This window comes from Mandrillus leucophaeus, unplaced genomic scaffold (genome assembly GCF_000951045.1).
Source record: "Mandrillus leucophaeus isolate KB7577 unplaced genomic scaffold, Mleu.le_1.0 Scaffold13, whole genome shotgun sequence".
Classification (NCBI taxonomy): domain Eukaryota; kingdom Metazoa; phylum Chordata; class Mammalia; order Primates; family Cercopithecidae; genus Mandrillus; species Mandrillus leucophaeus.
In genome coordinates this window covers 6,195,446-6,210,698 of record NW_012101254.1, presented here as the reverse complement: position 1 = coordinate 6,210,698, position 15,253 = coordinate 6,195,446, and the positions used below count along the sequence as shown (strand labels likewise).

The following is a 15,253-nucleotide window of genomic DNA, read 5'->3' as shown; positions in this document are numbered from 1 at the left end:
ACACACACACACACACACACACACACACACACACCCCCACCCCAAAACAGTATAACTTACAAGACAGAGAAAGATTTCCACCAAAGAGAAAAACCCAAAAACCACAAAACAAAGAAATATATTGACTGTATGAAAATAAAAATTTCTACACAGGAAAAAAATAAAAGCGACAAAACTACAGAACATCTATGAAGCTAGAATAATTAACTGCAAAACATATGGCAGACAAAAGATTAATAGTCCTAAGAAGATATTCTTTCAGGAAAACAAACAGCTCATTAGAAAAAAATGGAAAAAGGATGTGAAAAAATGATTCATAAACCATAAATGTAAATTACCAATAAAATGTATAATAAGAAGCTCAAACTTAATAGTGGTTATAAAAAGGCAAATTAAATCAAGATCCCATTGGTCAGATGGAAAGAAATAAAATGATTCAAGCCATAGTTAACAGTTTTATACCAATTGTCAATTTCCTGGTTTGATATAATATGTATTTATATTTATTTTATATTTATTTATATATTTTTTGAGATAGAGTCTCACTCTGTCGCCAAGGCTGGAGTACAGTGGTGCGATCTTGGCTCACTGTAACCTCCGCCTCCCAGGTTCAAGCGATTCTCCTGCCTCAGCCTCTTGAGTAGCTGGGATTAGAGGCACACACCACTACATCCAGCTAATTTTTGAATTTTTAGTAGATGGGGTTTCACCATGTTTGCTAGGCTAGTCTTGAACTCCTCCTCAGATGATCCAGCCACCTCAGCCTCCCAAAGTGCTAGGATTACAGGTGTCAGCCACCGTGCCCGGCCTGGTATTGTACTGTATTTACATAAGGTATTACCATTAAAGGAAACTGGGTGAAGTGTACATGGGACCCTATGTACTATTTTTGCAATTTTCTGTGAGTCTATAATTATCTCAAAAAAAAAAAAAGAAAAAAAAAAGGCTGGGCGCAGTGGCTCACGCCTGTAATCCTATAACTTTGGGAGGTCGAGGCAGGTGGATCACCTGAAGGTCAGGAGTTCAAGACCAGCCTGGCCAACATGGTGAAACCCCATTTCTACTACAAATATAAAAAATTAGTTGGGTATGGTGGCAGGCGCCTGTAATCCCAGCTACTCGGGAGGCTGAGGCAGAAGAATTATTTGAAACTGGGAGGTGGAAGTTGCAGTGAGCCGAGACCGCATCATTGCACTCCAGCCTAGGCAACAAGAGAGAAAGTCTGCAAACAACAACAACAGTAACAAAAAATGGACTGATAAAATCCATTGCTGACAAGGTTATGGGCACATAAGCACTCTTACAGACTGTTGGGAGGACAGAAAACTGCCGCCTTTTCCCACATTACTCAATTCTGCCTTAGGAAAGTAATATGGAAACATCCATTAAAACTAAAAATATTTGGGACCACTGATACAACAATCCCACTTGAATCTGTCCTACGAAACCAAGGCCAAAAGACTTAGGGACAAATGAGAAAGGATTTACTCCATCACTGAAAGCATCAAAGCACTGAAAAATGACCTCAAACTCCATTAAGAGAACGTTGACCATGATAATAAAGTAACCAACAGGATAGAAATCAACAGCAGCCATGTTGGCAGCTAAAAGAGTGCTATGTTCCAGGAAGCATTTTGGTTAGTCCTCACAACAATCTATAAGGTGAGTAAAATTACTACACCATTTTTACAAATGAAGAAACTATAGGTTTTCAATAAGCTGTTCAAGATCATATTATCAGTAAATGGTGAAGCCAAGATTCCAGTAACAAGAAGGAAAAGAGAAACAGAACTAGAAAGAGATTACTTTATTTATTTATTTATTTATTTTTTTTTTGAGACAGAGTCTTGCCCTGTCGCCCAGGCTGGAGTGCTGTGGCCGGATCTCAGCTCACTGCAACCTCCGCCTCCCGGGTTCACGCCATTCTCCTGCCTCAGCCTCCCGAGTAGCTGGGACTACAGGCGCCTGCCACCTGGCCCGGCTAGTTTTTTTTTTTTTTTTTATTTTTTTAGTAGAGACGGGGTTTCACTGTGTTAGCCAGGATGGTCTCAATCTCCTGACCTCGTGATCCGCCCGTCTCGGCCTCCCAAAGTGCTGGGATTACAGGCTTGAGCCACCGCGCCCGGCAAGAGATTACTTTAAAAAGGAATATATAACCAAGAAAAAAAAATTTTCAATAACCTACCTGGTAAATTAATGGTATTCTGTTCCAATATTAAGTATCTACTCTGTTTAGGGCAGTAAACTAAGATCAGTGGATCCACAGAGGGAAGCTTTCTTAGCTCAGAATCTAATAGAGAAGATAGGCAAGGGAGCAAACAGCCACACCACACTGTGACCAGTGCTATTAATATAAACACAGGTCCACAGTCCCTGATCTAAAACACTAAGGCCAAATGTTTCAGACATAAGAATTTTTTGGATTTTAAAAAGGTAACATGATATGTCATAAATGATATGACACTGCCATGGAGATTAGGGACAGCATCCCATAACCAAACACAATGAAACATATGAATACTCACACTAAGTGGAATAAACAAAGATTATATACAGTCTCATGTCAGTTCAAGAGAACTGTTGTTGTCAAGTGAGTCTGGTGCTAAATGTATGAGGAAACTTAGTTTTTCAACCATTGCGGATACTGTAATTATGGATAAGAGACTGCAAAAGTGTGTACATAAAGTGCTTTAAGTCAGAGAGAAAAAAAATCAATCTAGTCTAGGCTTAGTACTTAGAAAAATAACAACAACGAATAACAACAAAACAGTCATTAAAGTGAAACCTATAAAATGAAAGTAAATGTCACACACATCTGGTGAAAAGATGTGGTAAGAATAACTACAAACTGTCATAATATTTTCCTTGGCAAATCTGGATATAATTTTCTTTGAAGGAAACAAAGTTTTGAAAAACCTACAAGACATATAGGACACAGTACCATTTAAAACAAAATTTAGACATGATCTCAGGAAAACACAAAAAGTCAAAGAATCCTGGCAGTTTATTTTTACGAATAATAAAGCAATTAGCAGAGAAGCAAAATAGGACACACTATCCATGATGGCTGGAATATATTTTCATGGGGAGGTAGAGCTCCAGAATTCTATAATTAAATAAATATGACTGAATGACCTGAAGAAATAAGACATAGTACTGAGCTCAACAGCAACTTAAAAGTTCAAGTAAATTCAATAGGGTAAGCACTAACACCTGAAGCAGCTATAGTAAGACCCACCTTAAAGATTATGTAACTATCACACAACAAGTCCGCTTCTAATTTTTCCTCTCCATGCTCAAGAAATCGGGGTTGAAGAGGTAGGGGTTCTTTCAAGGAAAAGAACTGTGCTATAATTTTATGCAGTAAGCACTTAAGCAAACATACTAATATGTTTTGTACATAAGGCCCAAAGAACTAAAGTGACTTTGATCATAATGCCAATGGCCCTTTTTAGTTCTCTCTGTAATAAAAGCTAGCAGTAGCTAGTAGGGCTAAGAGAGCAGAAGTCAATAATTACACTGCTTAGATGAAGCAAATATAGCAATTAATGAAAGCAGTCATCACTGCATGGTAAAAGAGCCAGATTTAATGATTCATACCAATCTGAATACAGACCTGACCGTAGCCTGTGTAAGTCATTTTAAACACCTTTAATTTATTCATCTGCAAAATAGAAGTAATACTGCCTACTGTGTAACTCGATTGTGCAGATCACAGATCATGTACATGTATATGTATGTGTCACAGAGTCAAGATTCAGTAACTACAGCAGTTACTTTACAAACTTACTATCCTATCCTAGTTAGGCAGTGTTCCACTGTTCTCTATCTCAAGTGATAGTAATCTCACCCTTTCACACAACTGTTCTCCACTCTGAAGCCAGAGTAACCTTTTAAAAATAAATATGATCATACTACCTCCTGTCCAGCTTAAAATTCATCCATGATACCATTATGTTCTTAGGATAAAGTACAAAATTATCAAAATAATCTGACCTTGACCATTCTGCTACACACCCTCTTTGTCAGCCTACTCTACCTTTCTTTTCATTTGGTAATTTAAAATTCTTCTGACTACTTGGCCCGACACTCTGCTTGCAATGATAACCCTCACCTCCTTTTCTCCTAACAACCTCCAATTCAACTTTTCGATTTTAGCCTTAATGTCTCTTGCTAAAAGAAGTCACTTCTATGTTCTATAGAATCCTATACTTCCCTGAAACACATATTTATAACTGCATATACTGCAAGGAAAAAAATCTGACTCAATTGTAAGCCAGCCAGACTCAGTGATGAGTGATTTTAATATCTCTGAAAAGTAGAATCTTCTCTTCTACAATTGAATCCAGAATATCCAGTTCTAAGGCCTGTGAGCAGTCATCTTGCAATTATGATGGATGAGCCTACTGAGAATGGAACAAAATTGAAGGAAGCAGAGCTGAGATACTGATGAAACTGACTGGAGCGCTTGGATCAAGTTTTGCCTGTTTTTTTCACTTGCATTAAATGATGAGTTTCCTTCATTGTTTAAGCCAGTTTACACTGTGTTTCCTGTCATTTACAACCGGAAGTATCTTAACAGATACAAAGCACCTACATAAAAGCAATCAAATTTACAGAGATATGAAAGAGAAACAGAAGAACAACACAGGAGAATATTCACAGGTAAACCACTCTCTTCTGTAAATGAGAAAAGATTACCTTTATGAATCAATAATGTATATCACATGATAATGTAAGAGGCAAGATGCTATCCAAATCTATACAGACTAACCCCAAGTACTCAGATACTCAGAAATATCTAAATTTTTCCTAAACCTTGGCTGGGTGCAGTGGCTCACACCTGTAATCCCAGCACTTTGAAAGACCAAGGTGGGCGGATCACAACCCAAGAGGCAGAGGTTACAGTGAGCCACTGCACTCCAGCCTGTGCGACAAAGCGAGCCTCCATCTCAAAAAAAAAAAAAAAAAAAAAAAAGTTAGTATTTTCCTAAATCTTAAGCGTCAAGGATAAAGAAAGAATCAAACCAAGTTCCACGCATTAAAAGCCAAAGTAGCAGCTTGAATTAGTGTTTCTATTTCATCATTCACACCATCGTGTGACCTTGCAGTACATTAGAGTAAGTGAAATATATTTCCCTGCCACAATGATGTTGGTCTTCGCCACAAGGCTTGATTTGATCAATGAAATAAGAGACGTGACAGAAGCAGAGCTAAAATATGCTTGTTTGGCTGACTCCTGTGATTGCCATGAGAGCAAGATTCCAGCAGAAGAAGAGAACAATCCACAGCCTACAACAAAGTCTAGCCAACAATAACTAAGTCCCAGTTAACCTAAAGACATGAGGAAGAAAAAAAGTTCTTGTTATAAGTCACTGAAATTTTAAGATTATACAGCAAAATATTGACCGATAAAGCAAGCACAGTATAATGAAGGAAACATTTGCTTTCTTAGCAATACTCACTGCCAAAGACAGTAAACAAAATTCGTAAAAGTATAAATGAAAAATTTTATATCTGGCCTAGATGGCATTCAAACAAAGAGGCAATAGAAAACATTCTTGGCTGGGTGTGGTGGCTCACACCTGTAATCCCAACACTTTGGGAGGCCGAGGTTGGCAGATCACCTGAGGTCAGATGTTTGAGGCCAGCCTGGCCAACATGGTAAAACCCAGTCTCTACTAAAAACACAAAAATTAGCCAAGCATGGTGGTAGGTGCCTGTAATCCCAGCTACTCGGGAGGCTAAGGCAGGAGAATCGCTTGAACCCAGGAGACGGAGGTTATAGCGAGCCAAGATTGCACCAGGGCACTCCAGCCTGGGTGACAGAGCAAGACTCTGTGTCAAGCAAAACAAAACAAAACAAAACAAAACATTCTTAAGCCTGCAAGAACTGAGGGAAAAAGATCATCCGTAAATGTAAAAATTCTGATGATGAAATCCAGCCAAAAAAGAAATGCACCAAAGTAAACAAGAATTGGACAAAATATTTTCTGAAAAAAAAGTGGAATACATTTGCAATTAGGTAATACATAAGAAATGTAAATGTTTTGTACTTTTTTCAACTTTCATTTTTAAAATGACAATACACTTTCAGAATTTTTCTATTTTTTTTTTCCTCAACTTCAGAGATCATTTAGGAATTAATACTACCTCACAGTGAGGAAACTAAAGCCTAGCAACTTTCTTGGTTTATTCAATTAAATGCAATAAACAATGGTTATTCCTACTTAAGAGTTTTTCAAGATATTTCTTCAGTGTACATTTTTTTCACTGATTAATTTAATTTGGGTAGGGGGTTATCAGGCATCATTTCTACAGGAAATATTGAAATAAATAGTCCAGAAATATACAAATAAACTATTAAAACAAGGAAACTTCTGAAAGACAATAGAGCTCTTTTTCAAAATCACTTTGTCACAGGGCATGCTATTAAAAACAAAACAAAAACTAGAATAGCAGGTAAGAGGGGAAACTGCATACAGATGGAAATGAAAGACTTTCACTTAAAAAGACACACTGAATAGCAAGGTACTTGTTCACCAAGTACAAGATGATATACTGACGAAGAATGAGAACCCCAGATGCCCACAAATACAAAGGGGATGAAATACATAACATTCAAAGATCAAGAGACAAGCCAAAGATGAAGCTGAGAAAACCAGTGGTTTTAGAAAGAGTGTTTTTAGATCATATCACCACAACTTTTAATCATTTAAATTACATGGTAATGATTTTTAGGGGAAAAATTAGCTCTTCACTTAAAAAACATTAATATAAAAGCATTTTTAGCATTTTGATGGTAACCTGAAAGTTTGCTATATCAAAGTATATTTTCAAATAGAATTTCAAAGGCTTTGCAAACCTGTGATAGAATGGCTCACCTGTTAAAATGTATCTTTCATCTAGAGTATATTTGACAAATGACTTATTATACCTCAAATTCTGTTTTGGAAGTCCATGCTGGGCCACATGGTGGCTCACGCCTGTAATCCCAGCACTTTGGGAGGCCGAGATAGGCGGATCACTTGACGTCAGGAGTTCGAGATCAGCCTGACCAACATGGCAAAACCCCGTCTCTACTAAAAACACAAAAAACTTAGTTGGGCATGGTGGCGGGCACCTGTAATTCCAGCTACTCCGGAGTCTGAGGCAGGAGAATTGCTTGAACCTGGGAGGCAGAGGTTGCAGTGAGCCGAGATCATGCCACTGCACTCCAGCCTGGGAGACAGAGAGCTCATCTCAAAAAAAGAGAAACCCATGCTAAAGACTTCTCTAAATGCTGTTCTTAGAAGGATTAAACTGTTACTTATCCTAAAGCAATAAATGACTATAGTAGAAATAACCCAAAGAATAAGAATCCATGAGTTCATGCTGATAAGATTAAATGAACAAACCAATGAGTGGGGGAGAATTACTTGCAGTAAAATTTCAACAAAAAAAAATACATACCAAGAATGATAGAATTAGAAAATCACCATATGCGGCAACAGCGACAGTAAGTTTCAGGTAAGATTAGTGGATGCTGTGGTAGACAGACCTAAAACGGCTTCCAGTAATCCCTGCTTCCTGGTACTCATGGCCCTACATAATCCCTTCTCCTGTAGTGTGGGTAGGGCCTGTAATCTGCTTCTAATAATCAAAAAAGAACAAAGGTGATAGGGTCTCACATAAGTGACTATTTCACGTATCACTGCGGTGTTCTCACTTGGTGACTCTTCCTTGCTAGCTTTGAGGAAGCACGTGGCCATGCTGGGAAAGGCCACAGAACTCAGGACAGTCTCTAGCCAACTGCCAGCTAGAAATCTAGACCCTCAATCTGATAACCCACAAGGACTGAATCTTTCCAACAACCACATGAGCTTGGAAGCTGATCATTCCCCAATGAAGACTTCAGGTAAAAACTCAGCCCTGACCAACACTCTGTTGCATTGCCGAGGATCAGGTAAAGCCATGCTCAGACTCCTGACACATAGAAACTGAGATAATAAATGCATTGTTTTAAGCTGCTAAATCTGTAATAATATTGTTAAGCAGCAATAGATTAATAACAACATGCTAAAATTAATTGGCAAAGGTACAATAAGAAACAAGATGTTTACAGAGTCTCAGAGTATCTTTACCCCCAAAATACTTACTAATTACAAAGGGCAAAAATGGTATCTTTACAGTGAAGAAACTTGGTAGACATTGCATAAACCAAGTAATCACAGTTACCATCACCAATACTGTGGTACACTGAAATCATGGGCCTCCAGATATATTGTGGTAAAAATGTCCTTTCAATCCTGTGACATTCCTGCCAAAACTGCACAACTTAAATCTAATCATGATTAAACACCAGAAATAAAAATTGAGAAACAATCTGCAAAATAGCTGGCCTGCACTAAAAAAAAGTCTAGTCATGAAAGATAAAGACTGAAGTACAATTCCAGATTAAAGAAGAGTAAAGATACATGAAAACTAAATGCAAATACAACATGTGATCCTGGATTAGGACATCAGTGGGAGAATAACCAAATTTGGATAAAGTCTGATTAAATAATAATATTTTGACAATGCAGATTTCCTGTTAACTATTTTACCCTGTAGTTACATAAAAGAATGTACTTGCCTTTAGAAAATATATTCTGAAGTTTGCTTGCTTGACTTATTAATTAATTAATTAATTTATTTATTTAGAGACAGGATCTTGCTCTGTCCCCCAGGCCGGAGTACAGTGGTGCAATCATAGCTCACTGCAGGCTTGAACTCCTGGGCTCAAATTTAATTCTCCTGCCTCTGCCTCCAGAGCAAGTGGGATTACAAGTGTGCGCCACCACACCTGGCTAATTATTTTATTTTATTATTTATAGAGATGGGCTCGCTTTGTTGCCCAGGCTGGTCTTGAACTCCTGCACTCAAGCAATCCTCCCACCTCAGCTTCCGAAGTGCTGAGATTACAGGTGTGAACCACTGCATCCAGCCTACTCTGAAATATTTAAAAGTGAATGGGGCATTATGTCTACAATTTATTATCAGACATCTCAGAAACACAAATTAGATAGATGTTAACATTTGGAGAATCTAGGTAAAGTTTATACAAAAATTCTTTGGACTACTTTTGCAACTTTTCTAAAAGTCTGCAATATATCATATAAATAAAATTAAAAGTTAAATAAATGCATATGATTTTTTAAAAAGTATATATATGAGAAAAGTCTATACAACAATAGGGACCAATGAAAAGAAAGAAGTACTGATCAATGCTACAAACATGAACCTTAAAATACCACATATTATATGATTCCAGTTATATGAACTTCCAGAAATGGCCAAACTATAGAGACAGAAAGTAGACTACAGGCTGTCAGGAGGAACCAGCATTACCTGTATCCAGTATGAGAGATCTCACTGGGGTGACAAAAATATTCTAAAACTGGATTATGATGATAGTAGCACAACTCAGTAAATTTACTAAAAACCATTGAACTGTGCACTGAAAATGGGTGGAATTTCTGGCCTGGTGTGGTAACTCATGCCCAAAATCCTAACATTTTGGGAGGCTGAGGTGGGAGGATCACTTGAGCCCAGGAATTTGAGACCAGCCTGGGAAACATATGGAGAACCCGTCTCTACAAAAAATGTAAAAATTAAGAAATCAGGCCGGGCACGGTGACTCACACCTCTAATCCTAGCACATTGGGAGGCCTGGGTGGGCGGATCATCTGAGGTCGGGAGTTCAAGACCAGCCTGACCAACATGGAGAAACCCCGTGGAGAAACTCCGTCTCTACTAAAAGTACAAAATTAGCCAGGCATGGAGGCGCATGCCTGTAATCCCAGCTACTCGGGAGGCTGAGGCAGGAGAATAGCTTGAACTTGGGAGGCAGAGGTTGCAAAGAGCCAAGATCGTGGCATTGCACTCCAGCCTGGGCAATAAGATCAAGACTCCGTCTCAAAAAGAAAAAATTTTAAAAATAAATAGAAAATTAGCTAGGTGTGGTGGTGTGTGCCCATACTCCCAACTACTCCAGAAACTGAGGTGAGAGGATCGCTTGTGCCAGGAGTTCAAGGGTACAGTGAGCTATGATTGTACCACTGCACTACAGCCTGGGTGACAGAGCAAGACCCTTTCAGGAAGGAAAGAAAAAGGGAAAGGGAAAGGAAAGGAAGGAAAAAAAAAGAAAATGAGGTGGAGTTTGGAGTTTATGGCATGTAAACTATATCTCAATAAAGTTGTTTTAAAAAGAAATAGAGGGGCCAGGCGCGGTGGCTCACACCTGTAATCCTAGCACTTTCGGAGGCCAAGGTGAGCAGGTCACTTGAGGTCAGGGGTTCGAGACCAGCCTGACCAACATGGTGAAATCCTGTTGAAATGTGAGCCACTGCGCCCGCCTGTTCCCATATTTTCTATGGACACGTATATATTCTCCCAGGGTCAAATGAAACAAAATGTATCCAGAAAACAAAGCACTTGATCACCTAACCAACCAAAGGAAAAGAAAACCATTGCAAAACAAGTACCATAAATATCCACTTATCAAATAAGCAGCAGCAAGAAAATGAAAACACTGGAACAACTTAAGTCTTTCTGCTTTATTTAGAGTATTCATCTTCCTGCTGTTTCTGGACCTGCACTAAGATGGACGGACACTAATGAATGGATTCAATATGGCACAAACTGATCTACCATCTAAAGAGTACAATAATGCCACTGCCACTCCTAGAACATCTCCTGCTTATCATGCAATGAGTTGCAAGTAATTCAGGTTATCTGGCGAACCAAAGATTTGACGGACTGAATCTCACTGGCAAGAAGCCTATCAACATTAATACTAAAAACGGAGTTGGGGAGAATTCATCTTCCGCCTTCACACAGAAATTTTGAAAGCCCAAAAATGATTATAAAAGGTAAAAGAAACTTGTAGTTAACTCTTTACTCTGCAAGGTTTTCTCTACATAAAAATACAACAATAAGTCCTCAGGCCCCTTTTCCTACACTTTCCTCTCCTCCCCGACTGGAAGGGCCGCTCTTTCTGCGCAGTGCATTCTGGGGACCGAGGTCGAGCCCGCCGCTGCCGCCATCGCCTGAGGGGAGCAAGAAGAGGGCGCGACTGGGAAGAAGACGCAGTCATCACCGGAGAGAAGTCACTCCCTAGCAGCAGCCGACGCCAGAGGCCCGCCCACCTGTTCGCCTGTCCCCCTGCCCTGTTCACAATGCAGCCTGCTTCTGCAAAGTGGTACAAAGGGACTATGTCTTCATTGAATTTTGTGTTGAAGAGAGTAAGGATGTTAATCTAAATTTTGAAAAATCCAAACCTACATTGTTTTCTCAGAGGAAGTGATACTTTTAAGTATTTAAATAAAGTTGATCTTTTTCACAGTATTGATCCAAATGATTCCAAGCATAAAAAACGGACAGATCAATTGTGTGTTGCCTACGAAAAGGAGAATCTGGTCAGTCATGGCCAAGGTTAACAAAAGGAAGCGCAAAGCTCAATTGGCTTAGTGTGGACTTCAATAATTGGAAAGACTGGGAAGATAGTTCAGATTAAGACAGGTCTAATTTTGATCGTTTCTCTGAGATGATGAACAACATGGGTGGTGATGAGGCTGTAGATTCACCAGAAGTAGATGGAGCAGGTGATGATTCACAAGACAGTGATGATGAAAAAATGCCAGATCTGGAGTAAGGAATATTGTCATCACCTGGATTTTGAGAAAGAAAAATAACTTCTCTGCAAGATTTCACAATTGAGAGAATTCCTGAGTTGACAGCTCTAAAGGCAGATGCTGTATTTGCCTACTTTCACCCATTTTCCAACCTGTTTGTTTTTTTAAAAGGCTTCACTAAGGGTTGATATGTACCACTGTATGGGGCAATTTTAAGTCAGCTAAGACAATAAACCTTATGCATGAACATTTCCTAGACTTTAATGAAGCTGTTGAGTGAGGTCCTAGGCAACTGATGCAGCAGTTGTGATAAATAAAAACATCTCATCTAAGTCTCCTTTTCTTCATAACACAGACATTGACATGATAGGAAGCTCTCAGCTTAGGGAAAGAGAACTAAATTTTAGATTATAGAACATAGATTCAAAAGTGGCTGGAACAAATTGGCTGACACCTTACTGGTAACCTGCTATTCCTCTGGTGTTATACTTCGGGATTGTTCCAAGTTTATTTTTCAAAAAACTTACTTCACATTATTCATATAAGTGATTACTTGCCAGTGATCCACATGTATCTTAGCTAAAACTAGAGAATGCCCTAACTTAGATGGTTTTTGAAGCCTATATATTTGGTATTGTTTGACCCTTAAGTGTTTTTACATCTCTCAGCATGGAAGATGAAGAAAGTTGTACATTGTTGTTTGAGAGTCTGTACATTTAGACCAGATTTGTATTTGCACTGTCAGTATGGCAAAAGAGTGAAAAATGTTTAATACAGTATTGGATTTTTTATTTCTTTTTTTGATTAAGCTTATACCAGGGCTTACAACCTCAATTACGTTCATGACAGTGGGGATTTTTTTTAATGTCCACATTCTTTCTAATAAACTGCTGGAAGACTTCTTGGCTGTCCTTTTAAGTGTCTGGCTTACTGTAATTTTTATGTATTTACCACTTCCTGAAATGGAATTTTGATTTTTAATTGAGGAAAAATTTGAGATTATTCCTCTGTTTGAAAAAAGAGGCTTGCTGTAATGTCACAGGAAACCTTTTTAAAGTGGATCTGTAATAGAATATTGTAGATGCACTTTGCAGCAATTGGAAAAGAAAGTGTTGTGATTTGATTGAAATAAAATTAAATGTGTTGTCCTCCTCTAAAATATATATATAATATAGCAATAATTAGTAGTTATGATGCTGAAATTATTAATTTGAAACTATGATTATGTACTGAAACATTTATAATGCTGTTTTGAACCAAGGGTTTCAATGTAAAAGAAAAAAGATACAAATATAAAATCAAATAATATTAAAACTCCACAATGTTGACTCAGGAAAAAAAATATGGAAAAGAAGCTGTCTTGGTTTCTCATTCATTTAATATTTACAAGGACCTATCATATAGCAACGCAGTGGTATGCGCAGGTGATATAAAAGAGGAAGTGGAAGTTTCTATAAGAAAGAAGTACTCATTCTTAAATTTTAATGTAAAAATAACTGAACTAGAGCTGAGCTGAGCCAAATGACACAGTCTCTTTGCTAGTGTGCACGTACATACACACACACACACACACACACTTGCCCCCAGAAAAATACAGCACATAGATAGAAGTTTAAAATGTATACTATCTAAAAACTGTTAGCCATATTTGCAATTTTGCTATCAATTCAAGAATCGAACAAAATCAGAAACTCAGGTTTAGAGCTTATGTTTTTTAATGTGTCAGTCTCCACCCCCCTGGTTTACAAGTAAGAGCATATTCAACTGTAAATGTAGCAGCACTTGCAGCAAAATTATGATTCTTAATGTTTCCTAATTATGTACTTTTTAAAAAAGAGATCTCTTCCCAAAATTAACTGATAACTTTTCCCATAACTAATGATGTCTAATTTCCCCACTGAAAATCACGACATTTTCACTATTCTTTCTTTCATTCTTAGTTTCTTTCTGGGGCTCAAAGACACATGTAAATGAAGTCCAGAATAAAGTTCAAGTATTCATGGCCCATCAACTTTCAAAGTTAAAAGTCTCAGCTTTAACTTGCTTTGTCTTGTCTATAACCCTCCTCATTCTAAAGGCTCTTGCCAAAACTCTAAAACTTACTTGTTTTACCAATTCTGAATCATCACATTGTGAGCAGAAGCTAATAAAAAATCACATTCTTATCCTTCGCTTTCTTAACCACCCATCACTGTCGATTTTAAATTTAACAAGGTAAAATGAACATCAACCTTCTTGAAAAAGTTAAAGGCATACCTCTGCTCATTCTCCTTACCTTAGGCAAATGCTCTCTATTTCCTACTAATATAACATGACGGCTGTTTCTCCTACATTAGATTAAATTGTGCCCCATTCAAATAAATGCAAAATCCTACAACACTTTTATTGTGGTAAAATATACATAAAATTTACCATCTTACCTTTGTAAGTATACAGGTTCAGTAGTGTTAAGTACAGTCACCCTGTTGAGCAACCTTTTCATCTTACAAAACGGAAACTATACCCACTAAACAACAACCATCTTCCCCTGCCCACCAGCTCCTGGCAACCACCATTCTTTTTGTCTCCATGAATTTGACTACTCTAGGTATCTTATATAAGTGGAATCGTACAGTATTTGTTATTTTTTGTCTGGCTTATTTCACTTAGTACAATGTCTTCAAGATTCACTCATGCTGCAGCAGGTGTTGATTTCCTTTCTTTTTAAAGCTGAATATTCCATTGAATATATATGCTACATTTTGTTCATCCATCCATCCACCCATCAATGAATATTTGGGTTGTTTCTTCCCTTTGGCTACTGTGAATCATGCTGCTATGAACACTAGTGTTAGAACTATCTGTTAAGTCTCTGCTTTCAATTCTTTTGTGTATATAGGCGGAAGAGGAATTGCTGGGTAAAATAAAATCCTACAACTTTTTATCATTCTTTACTTAATCCTCAGTTTACACAACTTTCTGTTTTCAACACCTACTAAGAAGAATCAGATAAGATACAGGTTGACAAGGGAGCTCCATAGGTGACCTAGTCCATTTACCTACAGGTACTTGTACCCCCTCTAAAGTATCTAAACAGGTAATCATCCAATGTCTTATGTAATCATACAATGTGGTGAATGGGCACTACGTCCTCAAGCATTTCCAATTATTCACAAATTCCTTCTTAAGCTAAGCTAAATACTCTTCCTACAAGTCTATTTACAAATCTGCCTTTATGATGGAAATCAGTAGTATAATGCTGGGAAAATCTGGGGGGCTCTTTGTTTCCTCTGCAATGTTTGAATTTTGAAACTGATTTTGCAACAAATTATCTTTGAAAGTGTGTGTGTGTGTGTGGGGGGGGGGGAAGTTTGACATTATTTCTTACCATTCCAATGACAGTCATTCAAGTATTTTAAGACTTCATGAAATCCTGAAATCTACTCCTTTCCAGATTATTTTTGGTCTCCTCACTGGCATTCCCTGTTGCACCCAATCCAAAGAATCTTTAATACAATAAGCTTGTACCATCCATCCTCAAAATTCATCAGTGTCTGCCAATATTTGTTATCCCCATTTCAAACCTTTGATAAACAGGTTTAAGGGACATCATTAATCCA

The 15,253-nt window shown here is 37.9% G+C and overlaps 1 protein-coding gene and 1 pseudogene across 2 annotated transcripts in view; one reads left to right on the top strand and one right to left on the bottom strand.

Moving 5' to 3' along the window:
- Window positions 1-15,253, bottom strand: part of ASXL2 (additional sex combs like transcriptional regulator 2) — a 152,947-nt gene that overhangs the window by 77,964 nt on the left and 59,730 nt on the right. The gene's annotated exons all lie outside the window — the stretch shown is intronic.
- On the top strand, window positions 11,199-11,865 carry LOC105534015 (annotated as a pseudogene).